Below are 10991 nucleotides of genomic sequence, written 5' to 3' on the forward strand. Positions count from 1 at the left end.
CCTACACATCTACACAATGTACCATCACACCCAATAATGCAACTTTGTTCTCCCAGGTCCATGTATCAAGGGTAAGTGTCACTCAGTCAGTAATGACCATTTTATTGTTGTCTGATACTCATTGCATTGTAGACAATTTTCAATTTTGCATTCAGTTTCCTTACTATGTGGATGGAGATCACTTCTTTAGCTATATATCACATGGTACTCTCGTAAAGTACATCTTTCTAAGGATGTTTAAAGTAGAATCTGATAGACATGTAAAGTGTACAAGTTAAAGTAATACCTTTACCTAACCAAGAGTGGAGCCAATGTGCAAAAAATGTATCAACACTTCTTTAATGCTTTCTGACAAGTGGTGCAACATAAAACTTCAAAAAGTTAAAATAATTGCGATAAAACTATTTTTTTATATTTTTACTTTTTCAGGTCCAAGTGATGAGAGCTTATTGGGTGTATCATTACATGCAGGGAAAATCACACCAATGATTGACACTATTTGGGCAAAAATAAGGTGCGCCAACACATTCTTGAATGACATTTTTATGTAAACTACGATCCTGAATCTTTGCAAAATCTGATGATTCTGAATCACACTGGCAATTCATGATGAGGAGAGACAAATTTGACGGACCTAAACTGCTTCAACTTCAAATGGTGATATTTGGCAATCAAGGAGTGATAGGCTGAGTTTTTAAATGAAAAAAAGTTTGTTAATTGCAATTGAAAATGTATTTTGTTCATTTAAAATATCTTTTAGGTATGTTCCCCTTTTTGAGGGTGAAAGATGAAAGGAGCAATAATATGATCTAGAGTAGTTAAGAAGAAGCGTGAGTTGGCCCATTAGGAATGTTATGATAAGGTTACGGTGATCTTCATCTTTTTTAGACTCACATTTTCATCGTTTTTCCTTGGTTATCATTGATGTCTAATGTTTTCAACATTCTACATGTCACCTCCACCTCTGCTACTCGTCGGCGTGCCTCCATATCTGTTGCCAATGGCAATGTTAAAATCAACATCAGTCGCGCGAATAGACCGCTTGCTGAGTCTTGTCAACGGCTATCTCCACAGCAAATCATGACAGTCAATTCTTCTGCTCCGTCCATTCATGACACTGTCATTGAACCATCACCTAGAACTTTAGAGTCGTCAACAAGGTATTTATTTAGAATTAATTAGTAGTCACTAATGTGCGTTCTATTCAACTTCCCACCTATATTCTATAAATTTTGAAAAAATTAGGTCAATTAGTTACCATTAGTTTTAAAAATTTTTTTAATTATTTTGAAATTTAATATTGACTTATTCATTTACTTAAAATACATTAAATCTAATTTTCACCCTTTCTAATTTTCATAGCTATATTAGAATAAAATTTAAATTTTGCTTATACAATACTTGGTCCTTATGGATTTCACCCTTTCTCTTTACTCTTTAGGAAGGTATAAATATTGTTGAACAACATTACTTAACCCAATTTATAGTTCACTAGTGTCACAAAAATAGTAAAAGAAAAGAAAATTGAAATATTGAAAACAAAAAATGCATGAAGGAAAGAAATCGAAGGAAAGGAAGTTAAAATCATATCAGCATTTTGAAATAAGGCAAAATAGTCAAAACATAAATACAAATATCAAAATTTATTATATCATATTTATTTTAATAATGGATCAAATGTAATATCTATTTAGGAAAATATTTGTGGTTGAGGTAACTTAATGACATTTTTTAATAAATACATTAAAAAGTAGTAAATGAGAAATAAGAGAGAGGGGAAGGGGGGGAAGAGGAGAGAGTGGGAGAGTGGGGGAATGTGACAATGAGAGAGGGAAAGAAGGGGAGAGTAAGAAAATGAGAAAGAACGACAGTGGGAGAAAGGGAGAGCGTGGGATAATGGAAGAATTTAAGAATGAGAGGGGGAGAAAGTGAGAGAGAGAGAGTGAGAGAATGAGAGGATGTAAGAAAATGAGAATGAGAGAATTATATAGGGAGAGTTTGAGAGAGTGTGAGAATGGAGAGGGAGAGTGTGTGATAATGAGAGATAGAGAGAGTGAGAGAGTTAGAGAGGAGAGAATAAGAGATTGAGAGAGGGAAAGAGGGGCAGTGATATGGAGATAATTATAAAGTGAGAGAGGGAGATAGTGATAGAGTGAGAGAGCGATAGAGGGATATAGCGATAGAGAGAGAGATAATGATATAGTAGGAGAGAGAGAGAGAGAGAAGGAGAGGATGAGAGAGTGAGAGAACGAAAGGATGAGAGGGAGATAATGGAGTGACAGAGGAAGAGAGTGAGGAATGAAGAGAATGAGAGAGAAGAAATCAGAGAGCTAGAGAATGAGAAAGAAGGTGAGAACAGTGAGAGAAAGCTAGAGGGATAATGAATGAGACATAAAGGGAGAGAGTGAGAGAGGGATTGAGTGACTGCAGGAGAGAGTCAGAGGAGGGAGTGAGGCAGTGATAGACATTGGGAGAAAGTGAGAGAGGGAAAGTGGAGGGGAAGACTGAGAGAGGTGGAAATGAGTGACAGGAGTGAGAGAGGGAGAGAGGAAGAGTAAGAGAGCAAGACAGAGAGAGTGTTAAAGGAAGAGATGAAGTTAATGAAACAGGAAGAGAGTGAGAAGGTGAGAGGGAGAACAACAGGGCAAGACTGGTAGTGCAAAAGGGGAGAGTGACATTGGGAGAGAGAAAGTGTGACTGTGAGAAAGATGAAAAGAATGAAAAAGCCAAATAGATCATTAGAGAGATAAAGATGAAGATTGAGGGAGAATGAGAGATAGATTGTCAGAGAGAGAGAGAGAGGAAGACAGAGGGAGAATGAGAGGTAGATCATTAGAGATAGAGGAAGACAGAGGGAGAATGAGAGGTAGATTGTTAGGGAGAGAGAGAAAGGAGGGAGAAAGAGAGAGATCAATAGAGAGGAGGGAGAAAGGGAAATAGATCATCAAAGAGAGAGGATATGGAGGGACAAAGAGAGGAAGATGAAGGCTTTACCGAGTTGTGGGGTAGTGGTGGCGCTGGCAGTGAATGTTGGTGGCAGAGGTGGTGGCATTGCCAGTGCATGAGATGGATCGACAAGGGGGGAATTGAATGATGTGCTGTGCAAAACATTAAATGTTGTTTTAATATTCTATTAATAAATTATTTTATATATTTCATATACATTTGGTCTTTCTTTTGGTTTGAGGTGCAAACTAAAAATGAACCAAATATTCAGTCAGCCCTAAAAAGGCAGACTCACTGTCCAGTTCGATCTACTTTGACCAAAGTTTGTTCATAATGTGTCCATCCCTAATTGGCTTGACAACCACATAATATCCATCATATGGTGTCTTCATATTAATCCAAAGATTTTGTGGTCGTGAAACATAGAAAATATGCTAAAAAACTTATAGACTCACTCTGAGGATAAGCACCTAGGTCAGAATGGCCAAGGCCAACATAATTTGTACCATGAACAGTGGAAGTGGCTTCTTTGAGTGTAGAAAATGCCGATAGGCATCAAGCAATTTCTCAAAGCAAGACGTAAAAATAGAATAACTATTTTTTATCTCACTAAGAAAAGGAAGAGACTGAGCAGGAAAATCAATTGTTTTCTCTTTTATTCTTATTTCCTTCCTCCAGGATCATGTAATTTGTGATAGCACAAGAAGCCATCTACATGTCTTTTGCCTAATAACTATGATCAATGATAGAGAGCAAGAAAGGTTATAGGTCTTAAAATAACTTATTTTACTTATTAGACAAATGCAGGAACGATTCCTAGATTATTGTTTTACGGATACCAGAGGTTGTGGATTGATTTCAAATATAGAGATGAAGATTCCTTTAAAATTAAGTCAAAAAAATCTTTTTGGATCCTGAGTTATCATTTTTTGAAGTTGCATAATTCTTATTCTTGGAACTTTCTCTCCCTTGTCAATCAATGTGTCATATTGCAAGTGTCATGGAATCCTCAGATCTTACATAGATTCTGGATTGATTTAAAATTTAAATTTTACATGTACCGATGATGGATAGGCATGTCATTGGGTTCCTGAAAAACTCATTGATAAATACAAAATGATAGTAATATATAAGTGCAATTCTAGCTAATTTATCTACTTCTTTATTTTTATCTGGATATATCATCAACATTTATGTTAAGTTGTGAAAAATCATGAAATAAAATCACATTTTTCTAATTTGGAGTTAATTATTGTCATTTGTGGGACTAACCCTACTTAACTCAATGAGTTAAGTGGAATGAATCTCACTCTCTTCTTAATTTATGTGGAAGATGCAGGAATTCGGTGAAACTTTCATGAATAAAGGGGATAATTAAATGAAGAAGAAGTATTTGGCCCAAAGGAACAGGCCCAACCACAGCCCTGGGCCAAGAAAGGAGGCCCAAATCAAGACAGCTGGATCTAGTCTAAAGGCCCACTGAGGAAGCTCCACTAAGCCCACTATGAGAGGCATCTTGGGCCAAAGAAAGGAGGGCAAGGGGAAGGTCCAGTCATGACTATTTATGACCATTTCAGGTGCTTGGATGCTGATTGGAGGACACCATTGGACGTGGATCCTAGCCATAGAAGAAGATCCAGCCATCCAATCCATAAAACATCCAAGGGTGGAGACTTAAAGATAGCACCTTTAATGCTAATTAAGGAAAGAATTCATGAACGTCCCTATGGTATTGAAAAGGTCTCAATGCTGATTGGAGGACCATAATGGACATGGATCATGACCCAGAAAAGAAGATCTGGTCATCCATTATAGTAAAAATCCAATGGCTCTCATTTGCTCTCTCTCCCTATATAAACCCATTCACCCTATTGTAATATTCATCTTGTGATTCAATCCAAAGTAATTTTTGGTGGCCTAAGTGAAATTGAGTCATAGATCCAGTCACCTTAGTGAGTGCCAGGCTGAGCAGGAAGCATCCAGGGCTGAAGAAGCTGGTGGAAAGGAGAAGAAGAAGTCCCTTGGGCCTTGGAAGGTGTGACAAAAAGGTTACCTTCTTATTTCTCCTTTTTCACTCTTACCTGTTCATATTTTGTCTTTTGATATCTTGGATAAGCTAGCCATTATTCAGACGGTTCCAACTCATCCAACCATGCTCAAAAGTTCATTCTAGAACTCATTCTAGAGTGAAGTTAGTGCATGCCATTTTTTTCTCTCTCCTCCGCCAAAGCCACTTTCCCCATTTAGCATCCAGACTTAGCCAAATTTTGACTAAGTCCAGAGTGCCAGCTGTTTCTTTTCCTATTCTATTTTGGCTTTAAAATATTCCTAAAAATCCCAAAAAAGTATTTTCTGCCTACTAATATTATTATACATATTATAATTATATTTTAACTTTCTTTGTTTGATATTTTTATTTAATTAGTCATTTATCTTCGTATGTAGTGAACCTACTTCTAAAATATTAAATATATATATATAACTAAAGCACAAATTCATTAGGAAAAACCCTTGCTCCCTGTGGATCGACCCGTACTCTCCCTACGCTTGTAAGGTTATTATAATTTTTTGTTGTTTTAATTTGGATAAACCAACGACACTAATTAGTGAAGTTAGCTCATCACTAATTAGTTATCACTAATTAATTACCTATAAAATCTGAATTATCACTCATCCTCATTTTTCATTAATAAATATTCTCATTCAACAATGTATGTATGATTTCTCTGCCATTGAATCTTTTTTATTGTGATTTAACGCATAGGATTTTTTAGGTTGACACATATGGTCTGTCCATTGCATTAATTATCAATAAATTCATATCTCTTTGTCATGCCACTTTGTGTCCCAACACATTTGAAAAAGGTAATATTTGGCTCCTGATTGTCCATTATGTCATTACTACTTGTGATCCAGAAATGACACCATTTTAAAACAATTAGTGCAACTAATATTTGGCAAAACTCAATGATTGGTTGTTATTCCATAAATTAGATAGTGGCATGCAGCTAAATCAAAATAAATCGTAAAACTCCTTAAATAACTCCATAAAAATATATTGTAATTCAATAAATTTTAAATATATTCCAAATTAAAATTTTAGTATCTCAGAGGATGGCCTTTGGCAGCGGGAGAGAGCAGTGAATCAAAACAACACAAGCATGGTCTTCAGGGAAGGAAAGCTCATGGCTCTGATTCCATAAGAACCATTGATAACATACTTCATGAAATAAAAATGAGGGACACATGGTCTTATATAGATAAAAGAGAGAAAATGGGACTAATGGATGATTACAATATACATTAAATATTAGAAATCTATCGGATAAATTTTTTTAAAAAATTTATAATAAATGAAAAGAATATCTTCAGAATTTCAAGTATTCTATAGATCAGAATATAAATCTATTACTGCTTCCTAAGCCTTGTTAGGCACAAAATAAGATGTGAAGCTTTAAAATATGATTTAGCTATCCTTTTTTCTTGTCCGAATTAAAAAAATAGTATCAATATTTATTTTTTATGGGATACTTTCACCATCTTTGTAGTCTAGGTGCTGCCACATAACTCTAATCATCACTTTGTATACCTGCAGGTTTGTCACCGAGAACATTACATTAAAGATTTTGAGCACTTGAACTAACCTTGCTTGAATTCCATGTCAAGTAATTTTTATTACTGACAAATATTTTTATAAGTCTTACGGGCAGAATTTTTTACAATTGGGCTTGACTATCCCATGTAATTTTTAGTAGTATTTTTTTGGGCAATTCGGCCAAATGAAAGAAATTCTGGTTTGGGCCTCAACTGAGCAGTTAGAGATTTGTGGGCTATGTCTTGGATCCCTACACAATTTCCTCTAGCTTACCTTTCAATGAGGAGCACAGATTCCAAATGAAAGAGTTCTAGAAATTCATATTTAACCAATGGAAAACCAGGAAAGAATGGCAATGATAGAAATATGGAAAAAAAAACCCCTCAAATAAAACATTTTATCCTTCTAATCTTACATACTATCTTTAGTTTCTTAAAGTAAACTTTCAGTTAACAATTCACCAAATTACCCTTCTAAATTTTATCCGATTTCATCTATGTTAAAATCCCATTCTGTCCATTTACCCTTCCAATTTCGCCCCATCCCATTTTATTGTTTGGACTTGGCTATTTTTGTTATGTCTGGGTTTCTGTAGGTGATCCCTTTGATGCAAGAATTATTTATCATATTTTACACATAATAATATATAAAAATAGTATAAGGAGTTTATCTGCAGGAAAACAGTAACTCATTTTCTTAGTTTTCTAAACATGGAAATGAAAGAGATAAGCTCATAAGTGGAAATGGGTTTTTAAGATTTATGGGATTTTCTAGAATTTATATTAAATCAGAAAGGTAAGACCTACTTCATATAACCATGTTATATGTATTTAATTTTATAATGGATAAATATATTTTATAGATTTTATTTTTTTTCTAGAATAAAATTCAAACATTGTTGCTGAAATATAAATTGAGGCTGGCATAAACCCTGAAAATTGGAATACCAAAAATAGTTTCTCAATATATTTACTGTATAATGATGTACTATAAAATTCATTTTTTAATTTTAGATCTGTTCTTCAATCTTGTCTTTGGTAATGCTCTTTTAATAGAGGCTCACTCTTACCTGTCCCTAAACATAGAGAAGCTTTCTAAGATCTTAGATCATGAATAGAAAAAAACTGAAGAACGACCAAAGGTAAATTTATTTTTTCAAATTAAAAATCAACCTCCTCATTTCTTTTATAAGCCTCATAAATGTGTTGAATTGCCTTGATTTAATGTTTGCCGCAACCAAGTTTGTCATTAATTTGCAGCCTTATAAGACTATAAAAGTTTGAATGTGTTTGAATACTTTTCTATTGAAGCATTTATATCTGTTATCAGATAAAATTTTTAAATAGGTTTGTTTTTAAAATTGTTTCATAAAAACTATAAACTCAACCTTTAAGTAAATTAAGATAAAATAATATTTTTCCAATACAGTCTCTCTATCTCTCTATATATTTTCTTCAAATTTAAATATTTCCTCAATGTTATTCCAGTAAAATATAATTCAGTCAACTTTTATAATGCAACTTACTATGAAATCCCATAAAGTAGACTAAAATATTCAATTTATGTAGATAAAGTAAAAATATCTTGACTCAATGAATAAATGATTTATCTAAAAACTGATCTGATACTAGTGGAATTCAAATATAAATATAATTGTGATCAAAGTAAATTTAACCCTGACTTGATTTTTTTTCAAAAAATGATTTGAAGCTCCACTTTCCTTCTTTTCATGCAGTTTTTTCTCTAAGAGTGATCAAATTTGGCCTGAATGGCAGATGCCAAATTTCACCGCAATACATTAGAAAAACATTGAGCCGTTAAGAATGCCAACAAAAAAACCTATATAATCGAAGAAAAAAAATCCAAGATGAAATTTGTATTTGATTATGCTCTCCCTTGCAAGATCAATACCTAAGTTACTAGTCCATCAAATTGGCATATGTATGTGACATATTCATTTTTTTTTCATTAGGATAAAGTATATATTCTAAATACATTTTTTAAATACACAAGATTGAGATGGAAATGACATTTGAACAATTTTAAGATAGAATTTTTTTTATCTTAGAGCAAGAAAATTGATAACATCCTAAATTTTGTGCTTAATTCAAGTAATTAGCACAATGTTATGCTTTTAAAGAGTTTAAAATAAGGTTGTTATCATATATTTACATGTTGATTACTATTCCAAGTGAATTCTGATTTTTCCCTAATTTTCTGTTAATTCATAAATTTTATGGAATTTAGTTAAGTTTGGAATAACTCTATATTTAAATGGAAATGACAGGTTTAAATTTTATTTATTAATGGATGAATGAATTACTGAATTCTCTAGATTTTTGTAGAATTTCATCAAATTTTCTGGCAATTTATTTAAGAAAGAAATGAGTTTTTAATAGAAAAATATATTTTTAAGGAAAACAGGAGTTTTAAAGCAATTTCTAAAGTCAGAGGGATTTTTCTGAAATTTTGGTTACAAATATGCCCGTAAAACAGCTCTCGGTCGCCCATTGCAGGAGTAAAGATCCAATTAAAATATTTGCAAGGTTTTTATGAAATTAATCTGGATTTTTAATGATTTTTTAGGAAATATGGAGGAGAGAGAAAGCGGAGGGACATATAAATATATATATTTTTGTGCAGCGTCAATTTGCGCGCATAAATTAAAGAAGTGAGGTTTGCGCAGAATGCCAAGAATTGGATGTCACGATGCTACGTGGCACAATCTCAGCCTTCGTAAGAGCATCCGCCGGCATAAAGGTGATTGCTCGAATTATCTCTCTTGGGCGGTAAGTTCACCTCCCATGCTGCGCATACAAAGCACATGCACGGGAGGTGACGTGGCCAAATATGAGTGGTTAGGGCTATTAAAAATGCATAGGAAGTGCATTTAATATGTATTTCTGTATTTTTTATTACTCTCTTATTTTCAGGACAGGGTACATGGTGCACCGAGAGACGAAGCTTCAAAAGTATTTCGAAATACGCCAGCCAATCAGCAGGCGACACGCGATGGTGTGTAATGAAAAAATTAAATAAAATAAATGGAAATTGATCCAATGACTCACTTTGGCCAATTTTCATTTATTAATAACTTTTGATCCTGAAGTCGGATTGAGCTCAATTTTTATGGATTTGCTCATCTTGACCTCCTCTTTCTATTTGCATGGTTAGATCATTTTGCCCAAGCTATATCGATGGAAAAAAATTAATTATTTACTGGGGGGTAGTTTTACCATTTAGCCTAAGTAAAAAACTGAAATTCGAGATGGGGAAGTTATTCTAGAAGGAGTTCTTTCAAAGCTGAAATACAGAGAGGAGAACCAGCTTGGATCAACTGTATTTGGTAATTTTTTAAAGCATTATATTTGATTTTTAGTGTGATTCAGATCAAGTGTTAGCGAAAATTTTGATTATTCTTCTTAATCTTGGTCTGAATTTCTAAATCGCTAGACTTGAGCGAAATGTACAAGTCCTTACTAGGATTAAGAGGAGTGCGCATTGAGTTGATATAACTATTCCAATTGCAAATTAGAAAAAAAAAAAGAAACTGTCAACTCTAGGAAGATTAGGGTGTATTTATGACATAGTTGTAAGTGAATTTGGATATCCAATCCCCCCAAAACAACCAAAATCAAATTTTCTTGTCAACCCTGTTGTTGACTCCTTTGATCCTTTTTATTGGATCAAAGAAGTCAATTTAGAGATCCCTAATACTTGTAGTCTTCCCATCTCTTCTACCCTCCTTTCTAAAGTCTTCATCTAATTGGGGTGATTTGATGTTCATTAAAGATTAAATTAATCCTAATTTGGGTCAAATTATTCACGTAGATCACAATTGAATTACCTTACTAGTTTCGCTTAGAAGATACCTATACTTATCATTATACATCTTAAGTTAAGGTTTCATAAATTTTATTGTATAATTTAAAATAAAAAACGATAAGGGATAATAGAAGTGCATAATTCACCCCTGATTTTGGGCTTGTAAAAAATATTGTGAAAATATTTCATTTTTTTATTTCTTTGGACCTATATCAGCATGCCCCATCATCAATGGTTAGTAGCCAAACATTACTAAATTACAGGTTGATGAAATGATTTATTTCCATTTAATCTTGATCATTAGATCGAGCTTCTATGATGATATCCAATAAAAACTGAGTGCTCAAATACTCTTCAAAAAGATGCATTAGTACCCTTAAATATCTTCATTTAATCTAAATCCCTTCCATTAATTTTGGGGAAAACTGGCAATCCCGTCCATGAATAACTTACTTAAGTAAATTGGATAGTATTTATTGGCAAATTAAATTAGTGATTACTTGAAAATTACCTCAATTATTATCATAAAAATACTGTATAAACTAGAGATGATTCCTTTAATCTCATGTCAAAAAATTATGTTCAAGTATTTTATCTTGTAAAACTTCATTTACAACATATTAAT

Source organism: Wolffia australiana, chromosome 2, assembly GCF_029677425.1.
Source record: "Wolffia australiana isolate 7733 chromosome 2, ASM2967742v1".
Taxonomy (NCBI): Eukaryota; Viridiplantae; Streptophyta; class Magnoliopsida; order Alismatales; family Araceae; genus Wolffia; species Wolffia australiana.